Here is a 12,157-nt window from a genome sequence, read left to right as displayed (position 1 = left end):
GGCAGGTCACAGAGCCCCTAATTGTCTAACATTGTCTAAATTAACAATCTAATTCGCTAGTCTCTAAATGATGAAATAAATAAAAATGGTAATAAAAATACATAAAATTACCACCTTAATAATAAAACTAGGTATGAGCTCTAACAAAAAAATGTGTGTTTTTTTTGGAGGGACGAGTAAAGAAACTGTGTCCTACTATTACAATAGGTTTTGCGCAAAAGGAAATATTTTAAAGTTAGTTAGTTTGTAAAAAGGTTTGCGTTTTGTAGCAATCTATTTTAAAAGGTTATAGATAGAGCCAATAGTCAGCTTCTCAAAGAAATAGACAGGTAGCGGCACTGGCAACATAAATCCTCACATCCTTCTTTGGACTCTTGGAACAGCTGAGAGAGTCTCTGTTCTGACCCACGGTGGTGCTAGGACAGAGTCAAGCATCAGAATACAATGTAGCAATATAAAGAAACATAGCCTGCACTCTCACCGCTCAGTACGGGTCTAACAGCCTCGGATACCGGACCTCCTCGGTAGCGTGGGATTCACAGCAGCTGCTGACAGCGCTCAGAAAACAGGCAACTGCCGGCAGTTTCGCGTTACAATCAACGCTTCTTCCGGCCTAGTGTAACGTCATCGCGCTGATGATTTTATCAGGTGAATGCTGGAATCATGTGACCAGGTGAAGTATTAGAATTAGTAATACGTCACCTGGTCACATGATTCCAGCATTCACCTGATAAAATCATCAGCGCGATGACATTACACTAGGCCGGAAGAAGCGTTGATTGTAACGCGAAACCGCTGGCAGTTGCCTGTTTTCTGAGCGCTGTCAGCAGCTGCTGTGAATCCCACGCTACCGAGGAGGTCCGGTATCCGAGGCCGTTAGACCCGTACTGAGCAGTGAGTGCAGGCTAGGTTTCTTTATATTGCTACATAGATCCAATAGTAGCTGTCTGTCTGTGGAATAAGACACACAAATCCATTGTGTTTTTAGATTTTGTATCAATTGTCCTGTAAACAAACGCATCTCCAGAGCTGTATTGTGGTATCGGGTACCTAGAATCGATAAATGCTAGGGATGTCCCGATACCATTTTTTAAGACCGAGTACCGATATTTAATTCTAGCACTCGCCGATACCAATTATGAGTACTTTTATTTTAAAGGGATTCTGACACCAGGGTGACCCGGTTTCTGGCTCTGCTTACCGTGCTGATATGTGGGTTCCTTGTTGTCTCTTCTCCATTGGACAGAACAGGGAATTTGCATTGGCGGCGAGACCGATGTCTTTGGAGCAATTGCGCTGACATTCACATGGTGAGCATCGGTAGAAACCGGGTCACCTGCACTATCTACCTATAAATTCCAGTTAGTGCAGGTGACTCTGCTGTAATATTGCCTTTAATAGTAGGTAGTATCCCATTGTAGGTGGTATAGATAGCAGACATTAGCAGCAGCCCCCCTGCAGACATTAGTAACAGCCCCCCTTGTAGACAACAGTCCCCCCCCCCCCCCACCCTTGTAGTTGCTCACTTGCGCCTATCGTTCTCCCGTACTCATCACTGCCGCTGCCCCGTTCTGCCATCTGCATCATGGCGTCTTGTGGAGTAGCATGTGACATACATGTCCCTCTGCTTCCGCCGTAGCGCTACAATATGCCCCGTGGAGGAGGTGGAGTGAAGTGTGTGTGTGTGTGTGTGTGTGTGTGTGTGTGTGTGTGTGTGTCACATGCTCCTCCATAAGACTCCATGATACGGACGGCAGAATGGGGCAACGGCAGTAATGCGGACCGGAGAACAAGGCAGCGGAGCACTCCCAGGTTTTGGATTCGGTATCGAGGACATGAGACGAGTCCCCGATACCATGCAAATATCTGGATATCCCTAACACATGCTTTATGAAAATAGTCAAAACAAGTTTTTACATAGATGACAACTCCTGTATTTATGATATGGTAGCAGGTATCATGCAAATTAAAACTTTCCACTCACCCGTTGGAGCATTCTGAAAAAGGTGTCCTCTATGAGGAATAGTGTACTGGTGCTATGCAATGCTCACCTCCTGGTTCTCGATGTCCTAGTTTAGTTGGGTGTATAGTGCTGGTCATTGCCTGCCCGTATCTTGTGTGACTGATGTTCTCATATGCTCCCGCACCAACTGGCTGAGTGTTCAATATAAACAGGTTCTCGCGGGTAAAGGGTGGAGAATGCAGGCATATGCAGAGTGGCGTCCTCGTGGCGATTGGGCGAACACTTTGTGACAGAAAATATTTGTAGAGTGGCTTGGATGGTGCAATTGGCAAACATAATGGGGGGAGATTTATCAAAACTTGTGCAGAGGAAGAGTGGTGCAGTTGCCCATAGCAACCAGATTGCTTTCATTTTTCCCGGTCTCTTTAAAAAATTAAAGCAATCTGGTTGCTATGGGCAACTGCACCACTCTTTCTCTAGACAGGTTTTGATAAATCTCCCGCATAATTTCAATATATATTTCATAGTGTTACTAACCAAATCCAGTATACACCCTGTTCCAAATTATTATGCAAATGCTATTTTTCTCATTTACTTAAATAATTGATGTAAATAACAGTAAGCATAATTCTCGTTATCAACTATTGAGTACAATTCAAATTTTATTGAACAAACCTAATAGTATTTTTTTATATAAAAAACTTACAATGCACTGTTCCAAATTATTATGCACAGTAAGTTTCAAAACACTTTATAGGTTGTAAAGAACTGAAAATTGTCATTTGTTGTGTTTGCAGCTTATTTACTGAAATCAAAAGCTATTTCAATAACATTTTTTACATTAACTTTTTAAACATTTTAACAGGTCACATTACATATAACATAGGACCCCTTATTTGCTTGCAGCTTCACAAGTCTTGCATCCATTGAACTTGTGAGTTTTTGGACAGTTTCTGCTTGAATTTGTTTGCAAGATGTCAGAATAGCCTCCCAGAGCTGCTGTTTGGATGTAAACTGCCTCCCACCCTCATAGATCTTTTGCTTGAGGATGCGCCAAAGGTTCTCAATAGGATTGAGGTCAGGGGAGGATGGAGGCCACACAATGACTTTATCTCCTTTTTATTCCCATAGCAGCTATTGATGCAAGATTCTTTGCAGCATGAGATGGTGCATTGTCATGCATGAAGATGATTTTATTACGGAAAGCATAGTTCTTCCTTCTGTACCAGAAAAGAAAGTGGTCAGTTAGAAACTCCACATACTTGGTAGAAGTCATCGTTACACCTCGGGGACCCTAATGGGACCGACCAGCTCTGTTACCATGATTCCGGCCCAAAACATGACTCCACCACCGCTTTAACGTCGCAGCCTTGTTGGAACAGGGTGGCCGTCCACCAACCATCCACTACTCCATCCATCTGGACCATCCAGGGTTGCACGGCACTCATAAGTGAACAGGACTGTTTGAAAATGAATCTTCATGTATTTTTCTGCCCAATGCAGCAGTGATTACTTGTGAGCATTGGTTAGTGGTGGCCGAATAGAAGGTTTATGCACAGTTGTAAGACTCTCTGGAGGACTCTACACCTTGATGTCTGTGGAACTCCAGAGGCACCAGCAGCTTCAAATATCGGTTTGCTGCTATGTAATGGTATTTTAGCAGCTGCTCTCTTGATCCGATGCATGGATCTGGCAGAAATCTTCCTCAATGTGCCTTTTTCTGCACAAACCAGTCTGTGCTTTGATTCAGCCACAAATCTCTTAATAGTGCGATGATCACGCTTACGTTTTCGTGAAAGATCTGTTTTCATACCTTGCCCAAGGCATTGAACTATTTCACTATTTTCGGCAGCAGAGATCATTTTTCTTCCCCATATTGCCCACTTTTAGTAGTTTTTCCATAAATTGGCCTCACCTGGCACTCTTATTATCACAGGTGTCCGAGATTTTCAGTGATCAAAAGAGCCCTGAGACACAATGCCATCCATGAGTTACACTGAAAAACAAAATAATTAATCTTTGTACACCCTGTTCCAAATGATTATGCAAATAAGTGTCACAAAGACCAACATTACCACTACCACTAGTATATCAGGGATAAATAGTACTGTTGCACCATGATTACTACTATTACCACCACACTGTAACTAAATTTAAGAATCATATAGTGATAAATGGCTATGCATTTTACAGAAGGGATTAGTTACATCCATTGATTCACAGGTGACATTTTCTCTAAGCCAGTGTTTCTCAAGCGCGGTCCTGAAGTACCCCCAACAGATCATGTTTTCAGAATTTCCTTAGTCTTTCACAGGTGATATAACTGTGGTGATCTGATTCATTGACCATAATTATATCACCTGTGAAAGACTAAGGAAATCCAGAAAACATAACATTATGGGGGTACTTGAGGACCGCGCTTGAGAAACACTGATCTAAGCAGAGGCATTCTCTTCTTTTTCTTTTCCATCTGGCCCAGTCCGCTGTAACGACCAACCAACAACTCCTGTCTTCCACTTTTTCAGCATCATGCTTTCCCTTTCCCCACCGATAGTGCCACCCAGTATGTAGATAGTTGTCCCACTGTACAGAAGATCCACAGTGCCCCCTAGGTTTTCCCCCCCCAGTTTAGATAGGGGCTGGTTCCCCCTAGTATAGATGGGTCTACCTCCCCAACTGAAGGTAGACAGGTCCCCTTCAGCTAACAATAGAAGTATTCATATAGATAGATGTAAAGGATAGCACTCACCACCTCAGAAGTTCATAAGATATTTTCTTTATTGCATGTGAATCATAAGGTGCGGCGTGCAGCAGAAGACATGATTCGCAGCGGGTAAGGTGGCGCTCCAGACACTGATGACAGCTGTTTTGTAGGAAACCCCTACTTCTTCAGATCAAGAATCAGTGTCTGGAGCACCCCAGCGTCCTTACCCGCTGCGACTCATGTATTCTGCTGCACTCCGCACCTTATGATTCACATGCAATAAAGAAAATATCTTATGAACTTCAGAGCTGATAAGTGCTATCCTTTACATCTATCTATATGAATTTGAATACAGCGTTGTGTGCCTTCTCGGATTTATCACCCCACCCACCTAGCTCCTGCACATTGATTTAATAAAATATATGCATACAGAGTACCGTGCCGGACTAACAGACTTTTTCTGTTAAAGGATATCAAAATATAAGTATATTTTTAATTGCAGAGTTGACAGACCTGTGAACATTCATTATGCTCCTGGGATGCGGTGAGGCTGACAAGATGGGTAGGGAATGTAATTTGCTGGTGAAAAACAGGTACATTTGTTACATAATGTCTCATTGACTTGACAACGAAAGTATGCGTCAGGAGATTGTTGGGAGTGGTATGACATCACAAACAGGACATAAAAGCCCTGTTTTTCATGACTATGCTTAGTCTGCTATATGTTATCCTTGATAAAGGCACAGATACAGTGGCGAAACATGTAGGGTGTTAGCGGTGTTTGGATTTTAGTTCAACTCCAATATTGTGCATAATGACTAATAAAGATAGGCAGTGGCAGTGCAAACTACAGGTGCATTTGCCTAAATGCAATCTGGATGTAAATAGTACTGAGGATCAAAGTACTGTGGAATGTCCTGTTTTGTCTAGTCTCACTAGATACAGTGGATACAAGCATTCAGAGAGGAATACAGTAGGGGCTATATTGATATAGATATATATATATATATATATATATATATATTATACTCTCCTCTCTTTAGTATCATTCTACATATATACTGATAGTGATTCATAGATAAGACACACTGAGAGTGGTCCGGTATCCTGGAATTAGTACCCATTGAGGAATCACTTCATGATGTCTAGTGTATCCATGAGTATCAGTGCTTGGTTTAAAATTAGGGATCGACCAATTATTGGTTTGGCCGATATTATCGGCTGATATTCACGATTTTGGACATTATCAGTATCCGCAATTACCTATGCTGATACTGACCTACCCCGCCTCGCATCCCCGGCCAGAGACGCCGCTGCCCCATTGCCGCCCCCATCCCCTATTTTATAATTACCTGTTCCCGGGGTTCCGTGCTACTTCTGGCTCCTGCGGCGTCCTGCGCTATTGCTGTGCGCTGTCCTGCGCAATGACGAGTGACGTCCTCAACGCGACGTCACCCACCGTCAGTGCGCACAGTGACTGCTCAGGACGCCGCCGGAGCCGGAAGTAGCGCAGACCCCGGGGGTAGTTGGGAAGGAATAGCCGATAATTTATACCTATATTCCGGAATAAGTTATCGGCTTACGGCCTGAAAGGTCACAGATTATTGGCCCTAAAAAAATCAATCTATCCCTATTTAAAATAATGAATGATGGGTTGCCTCTGGGTACAATTGATGCTTTATTAAGCCTCTTGCTGCCGAGATAACCCATCGGCACCCTGTGATTGCATCACGGGAGGGGGTGATTGGGTGACTGAGCGGTTAGAGATCCGAGATACCTCAATTCCTAGCCAATACAGCACAGTGGAAACTGTAATTTACAGCTAAATAGCCTAGCAGCCCCATACACTCACTGCACTGCATCAACAAATGTATGGCAAAAAAAAAGCATGGAGACGGCTATCGCCCAGCTTTCTCAGACACGGATATAAAAGATAAGTAGCGGCTGAATAGAAAAGAATGGCTATGACTCTGAAACCCTTGTCTCCTTGCTGATCCTTACTTGGTTCCTTTTCCTCCATAAGTTTTTATTTTTTTTTATTCTGTGGGCATGTTGTTTCAGTTTGAATTGAAATTCCTCATGTTGTCATGGAGATGTGGAGCTTGAGGAGTTTAGAGAAGTGTTCCTCAGTTATATCAATAAAGCTTCTATTATAATTATTATTTTCCAGGAATCAATCAGGTTATTATCTTTTTTCCCTGACACTTGGTCTTTGTGTTGACCATTAAGTTGCTGGGTGAGGGGTTCTGTGGTTATATATCTGCCCCTCTCTCTCCAGCAGGGAGTTTAGTTTTCTTTTACTGATGTTATGAAGTGCAGAGATAATGGCCGTATCTTGTGTAGACATGTCGCCTCTGAATGATGTGGATGCCACCACTGGATTTACCTACAATAGGGAGAAATAACTGTGAATGGTAAGGTGCCCATGTGGATTTTGACAGGATCAGCTGAGCATCTAATGGTGGTGAGGGTCAGCAGATATGGGGGTGGTAGAAGATATAAATATGGTGGATTTTACGATGACCGCCTACTGTGCAAGAGGACTAGAGTAGGAACAGAAGGATCTGGCAACCACAGATTTCTCTTCATTGACAACAAACGCATGCTTACGTTGAGCCATTGGTGCATGTCTCATGAGATGATATACCCGATGGCCTCACAAGCATTGGTCCACCATCTATCTAAAATTTAGTAGCAGCTTTATTCTGGACCATGTAGGACATGAAATTCAGGAAATCCAGTCTGCATTATCCTTGTTCAGACTTTTTCCAGCATCCTGTATAATGTGAGCGCTTGGTACACTGCAACCAGTGCTGCATTTTGTTTTTTTTGTTCCCCTAGACCTGGACAACCTGCAGTTCCCTGAAACATACAACTCCTTCTGGCCCCACTCCATGCCGCACAGCCTTACCCTGTTACAGGCCTGACTGCGAAAAGATCAATTCCCAGAAGCCACGAACAGATCCAGGCACTGTGAAGACTCCACTAGGCAGAGGGAGCTGCACCTGATCTAAAAATAAAGTGGGAGGAACTGTAGCTCCCACCCCCTGACAAAATGCAATTGCCCCCCTGACAAACTACTGAACTAGACCTTGGCTTTGTTGGCCTAGTGCTAGATATTCCAATGACTGCAATGCATTTTTCTTGATAGAAAGATTATAAAGTAGTCAGCACCAAAGTCTGTGCCAAAGGTAATAAAGCTTCACACATCTTACAACCACTACTGATATACACTGCTCAAAAAAAAAATACTAGATTTGAATGAATAAACTAATCATATGAAATACTTTTGTCTTTACATAGTTGAATGTGCTGGCAACAAGATCACACAAAAATTATTAATGGAAATCAAATTTATCAACCCATGGAGGTCTGGATATGGCGTCACTCAAAATCAAAGTGGTAAACCACACTACAGGCTGATCCAACTTTGATGTAATGTCTATAAACAAGTCAAAATGAGGCTCAGTAGTGTGTGTGGCCTCCACGTGCCTGTATGACCTCCCTACAACGCCTGGGCATGTTCCTGGTGAGGTGGTGGATGGTCCTCCCAGACCTTGTCTAAAGCATCCAACTCCAACTCCTGGACAGTCTGTGGTGTTACATGGCGTTGGTGGATGGAGCGAGACATGATGTCCCAGATGTGCTCTGTCGGATTCAGGTCTGAGGAACGGGCCAGTCCATCGCATCAATGCCTTCCTCTTGCAGGAACTGCTGATACACTCCTGCCGAATGAGGTCTAGCATTGTCTTGCATTAGGAGGAACCCAGGGCCAACCGCACAAGCATATGGTCTCACAAGGGGTCTGAGGATCTCATCTCTGTACCTCAGGCTCTGCAGTCAGGCTACCTCTGGCAAGCACATGGAGGGCTGTGCGGCCCCCCCAAAGAAATGCCACCCCACACCATAACTAACCCACCGCCAAACCGGTCATGCTGGAGGATGTTGCAGGCAGCGATACGTTCTCCATGGTGTCTTCAGCCTCTGTCATGTGCTCAATGTGAACCTGCTTTTATCTGTGAAGAGCACAGGGTGCCAGTTGCAAATCTGCCAATCTTGGTGTTCTCTGTTGTAAGCACAACCCCCCATCTGTGGACGTCAGGCCCTCATACCACCCTCATGGAGTCTGTTTCTGACCGTTTGAGTGGACACATTTGTGGTCTGCTGGAGGTCATTTTGCAGGGCTCTGGCAGTTTTCCTCCTTGCACAAAGTTGGAGGTAGCGGTCCTGCTCCTGGGTTGTTGCCCTCCTATGGACTCCTCAATGTCTCCTGATGTACTGGCCTGTCTCCTGGTAGCTCCACCATGCTCTGGACACTACGCTGACAGACACAGCAAACCTTCTTGCCACAGCTCGCATTGATGTACCATCTTGGATGAGCTGCACTACCTGAGCCATTTGTGTGGGTTGTAGACTCCGTCTCATGCTACCACTAGAGTGAAAGCACCGCCAGCATTCAAAAGTGACCAAAACATCAGCCAGGAAGCATAGGAACTGAGAAGTGGTCTGTGGTCACCACCTGCAGAGCCACTCCTTTATTGGGGTGTGTTGCTAATTGCCTATAATTTCCACCTGTTGTCTGTTCCATTTGCACAACAGCATGTGAAATTGATTGTCAATCAGTGTTGCTTCCTGAGTGGACAGTGTGATTTCACAGAAGTGTCATTGACTTGGAGTTACATTGTGTTGTTCGCTTTATTATTTTTTTTGAGCAGTGTACAATGTATGCAGAGATGTGCGTATTAGTATGATAGTCAGTGCAGGTGAAAGCACAGAGTATTTTAGGAGAGGTGTGTGCTATTCTTGTGCAACTACACAGGGCCACCAGCAGCACAGAGTATTATAGGAGAGAATTTGTTTATCCTTTCTGCTCTTTTATATCACAGAGGCAGGGGTTGTAGAGATTGTAGCCTATGGCCTGCAATCTCTGCTGATTTGAGGACACGTTAACTATAAACGTCCATTTACAGTTAAGGCCTAGTTACAGATTTTACCAGGGTCCATGTTACATCTCTGCACTGAGAACATATGTGCAGGATGTGTAGCCCAGTAGACTTCACTGGATTTGAGGCACCTTTCTCTGATCTTTATCCTGTCACAGGGTTTGTACTGGCACTCAGCTGGTTCTGACTTCTCGCTTTCTTGGAATCCAACATGTCAGAACTAACGTGATCAGATTTCTGTGGAGTTGAGTTCTACAGTCATTTCCAGGGTCAGAGCCAAGTTTCCAGCTCCCGATGAGGATTAAACATCTTCCTTATCTACAATCTGTTTATTAGAGACTCAGAGCTGTATGAATGTCTTGGGTGATGAGGGTTTTGGATTTGTACACGGCGTATATGACACCATTCTACAGCTTCAGAGATGACATTTCCCAGTAATCTCTGCTGGTTCAGTGTCTGCACAGAACATACGCTGTGACTTGCATTCTTAGAAATTTTTTCTTTATCCCAGACATTGTACAGTTAAAAGGGTGCTCCACTCTGCAGGCATGTCAGCATGTACTCCATGTGCTCGAAATTGGACTTGGGTGCTTCCATAGGCAGCTCATGGAGCGTGTGCTGACATGCCGCTCTATGCACAGGAAGAGACTGCCCCATTCTGAAGATCGGAAGTAAAAAAAAAAAAAAAAAAAAAAAAAAGTTTTAAAGTAGTGGAGTACCCCTTTAACTGTCGCCTGTATTATAGGAGATCACCTTAGATGAGAAGTGGAACATTATCCACAATCGTTGTGGTAAAATTTATTTTTTGTAAACTCTCAGAAAACTCATTATTTCCTGCTTCCCCACTGACGCTGATTGAGATAAAGCCATTAATATTTATGTGATCAGCAGTTCTGGTGATAAATTCTGACCCACCACTGAGATGGCTGCAGATCGTGTGATGTCGTTTTTGCTTGTAATCCTGGTCCATGAGGCTTCTCAGCTTGGAAAGTCTCTACATTTTGAAGCAATATATAAGTGCATCAGATACATTGCAAACCATAAAAGTACAGGTAATTTTGTTAAAGGATTCCTATAGGTTTTTTTTTTTTTTTTTGACATGTCATAGCAATGGGTGTTGGTGTCTTTGTGCTTACTGGTTACAGATGGAGAAAGATGAAGAAAAACAAAAGGGTCCAGCATTTGAAATCCAAAATACTCAATACTTCTCTTGCACTGCTGCTTATTGTCCAATGGTTTCTCCCACCTGCTTCAGTGATAAGCCTATCCACTATGGCCAATAACTCCTCCTGTAAATAAATATTCATCCCCTCTTCCTAAGCATGTCACATCCCACCCTCCTTCATTCAACCATACCCCTTTTCCTTTACCTTCTTGGTAGAGTTTGATGGACATGTGTTTTTATTTTTTATGTGTGTTTTTTTTTTTTTTTTTTTACCAATGAAAAAGTCAACTTGTCTTCCAAAATATTTTGGCACTCCAAGGCATCTGTATCTTGATATGGTGACAAAATATCCTAAATAAAACCTCAGAATTAGGGGAATAGTATTGAGTTGCTTTTCTCTTGTTAACTCCTGCACAAAAATAGATAAAAATGGAAAATCTTCAAAAATAAAAAAAGGAATTTCTAAATTCCTCCATTAGATTTCTTTTGTTTCTGAAACACCTTTAAAGATTTACAGTATAAAACTTCTTAAGTCATTCTGAATACTTTTGAGGGGTGCAGTTTTCAAAATGAGGTGACTTTTGGGAGTTTCTAACATACAGGCCCCTCAAATCCACTTTAGAACTGAACTGGTCCCTAAGAAATTAGATTTTGAAAATTTGGAAAATGGTATGAACATTATGTCCTAAAAATGTTGAAGGATGTTTAACAAATGATGCCCACATTAGAGTAGACATATTGTAGATGTGAATCAATAACTAACTAATTTGTGGCATGACTTTCTGTTACAGGCAGAGAATTTCAAATCTAGAAAAATGCTAATTGCCTTTTTGCAAAAACAGCACCACTCCTATTTACAGGTTGTGTAGCACTTTAGCTCATTCCCATTCACTTCAATCGAGTTGCTCTGCAATACCAGAGACGCTGTGGACAGGAGTGGTGCTATTTTTGCAAGGAAGAATCAGCATTTTTGTAATCCATTACAAACCTTTTAACATAAACTCCACATTTCACATATACACTAAGTCACAAAAAAATAGTCTTAGAATCACTTGGATAAGTAAAAGCATTCCAAAGTTATTACTAAATAAATAGACTCCATAAACAAGTTCAAGGGGGGACTGGATGTTTTTCTGGAAAAATAGAATATTACTGGTTATAGATACTAAATTTATGGGGATTAAAAACAATAATTCACAGATTTATTCTCATGCCATATTGGAGTCGGGAAGGAATTTTTCCTCTGTCAGGGAGCAATTGGCATGTGCCTCATGGGGGTAGGCCGGGTGGAGGGTTTCTTTTCCTCTTGATCAACACAGTAGGGTTTAAGGTTGTACTCGATGGACTGTTGTTGTTTTTTTTTTTCAACCTTACCAACTATG

At 42.7% G+C, this 12,157-nt stretch overlaps 1 protein-coding gene across 4 annotated transcripts in view; it reads left to right on the top strand.

The window, feature by feature from the left end:
* Window positions 1–12,157, top strand: part of LOC130296188 (opsin-5-like) — a 128,501-nt gene that overhangs the window by 4,408 nt on the left and 111,936 nt on the right. The gene's annotated exons all lie outside the window — the stretch shown is intronic.

This window comes from Hyla sarda, chromosome 12, assembly GCF_029499605.1.
Source record: "Hyla sarda isolate aHylSar1 chromosome 12, aHylSar1.hap1, whole genome shotgun sequence".
Classification (NCBI taxonomy): Eukaryota; Metazoa; Chordata; class Amphibia; order Anura; family Hylidae; genus Hyla; species Hyla sarda.
This window is presented reverse-complemented; position numbering and strand designations above follow the sequence as displayed.